The sequence below is a fragment of the Phoxinus phoxinus genome, assembly GCF_949152265.1.
Source record: "Phoxinus phoxinus genome assembly, chromosome: 15".
In the NCBI taxonomy this organism is placed as follows: domain Eukaryota; kingdom Metazoa; phylum Chordata; class Actinopteri; order Cypriniformes; family Leuciscidae; genus Phoxinus; species Phoxinus phoxinus.
Window position 1 is genome coordinate 33,511,202 of NC_136890.1, and position 1,391 is coordinate 33,512,592.

Below are 1,391 nucleotides of genomic sequence, written 5' to 3' on the forward strand. Positions count from 1 at the left end.
CGAACATTAAAATGAGCGGAAAACGCTAAAAATCAAGTTATTTCTCATTTTGAGGAAACAAAATGTTTTTTTTTTTAACGAATCAAGTTTTTATAGTTAGTAAAACCTAAAAAAAATATTCACAAAATCTGAAATAAAATAAATTATGTAAATAAATCTACTTATTTTATTTCAGTTATTTGCCAAAACAACGTTTCCCATTTTCATTTAGTTTAATTTGATTAAAAATGGGGGCAAACAATATAGGCATTAACAAAAACACTTAAAAAAAAAAATGTATTACAGAAAATTGGACTAAAATTCTAAATATTGTAAAACAATAGTATCTCGAATGATACTAAGAAAACAGAACCTGGGAAAACTGGGATGTATGTTATATATATCTGTTCCTTGAAAAATTATAATTCCTTTGGCAATGAATATGCATTTTATTAGCTAAGCTCTAAAATATTTTATCGGGTTGAAATTGTATGTAATAATGAAAAAAAAAAAAAAAAAACTAGGAATGACTGGAAATGCATGGGATAAAAGAGCAGGATCATTAAGCTCCTAAAACTTCTGGAATCCTGAAATTTACAGTAAATAAATATTTTAGATGCTTATTTACAATTTACAAAAACTATAGGAGTTCCTATTGATTAAAATGAGGAATGGGGTCCCTGGAGGTTGAGGAGCATTGCATTGTGGGATACGGTATTGCTCCGGTCGCACCGTTTGACATGCAGTCGGTCATCCAGATATTCAGTGTGGACATGTAGATGCGTATAACACTGTAGAAACAGTAGTGTGTTAAATTCTGTTCTGAACACAGGCCTGGTGTTCGGTAAAGCCGGCTCAAACTGGTCTCAAGGTTAAAGTGGCGTGAGGAACATCCGTCACGGTCTGATCTCGTGAAGCTTAGTGATGTTCAGAGTCAGAGATGATCTCTTCAGGGAGTTATTCCAGTTACAGTCACCGTTCACACTGACAGCGTTTACCGCATCAAAACTAGCGGTATGATTATGGACATTCAGAATATCTGTGCATTGTTTGGCAAGTACCATTAAATTGCATCGTTCAAAATATTTTATTTTTATTTTGTTCACCAAAAGTAGCATTTATTTGATCAAAAATACAGTAAAAACTGTGAAATATTTTTACCATTTTAAGTGTCTGTTGTCTATGTGAATATACAGTAAAGTGTAATTTATTCCTGTGATCAAAGCTGAAATTTACTCCAGTCTTCGTTGTCACATGATCCTTCAGAAATCATTAATATGATGATCTGATGCTCAAGAATGATTATTATCAGTTGAAAACTATGCATTTAATTTTTTTTAGGATTCTTTGATGAATAGAAAGTTCAAAAGAACAGCGTTTATTTGAAACTGAATCTCGTGTAACATTATACA

The 1,391-nt window shown here is 31.7% G+C and overlaps 1 protein-coding gene across 3 annotated transcripts in view; it reads left to right on the plus strand.

Moving 5' to 3' along the window:
* Positions 1 to 482, plus strand: part of dtx1 (deltex 1, E3 ubiquitin ligase) — a 50,020-nt gene extending 49,538 nt beyond the window's left edge. For all 3 annotated transcript variants that reach the window (XM_079636825.1, XM_079636823.1, XM_079636824.1), the window contains exon 10: positions 1 to 482. This exon is cut by the window's left edge and continues 1,272 nt beyond it. The gene's annotated coding sequence lies outside the window, so the exon portion shown is untranslated.
* The last annotated feature ends 909 nt before the right edge of the window (positions 483 to 1,391 follow it).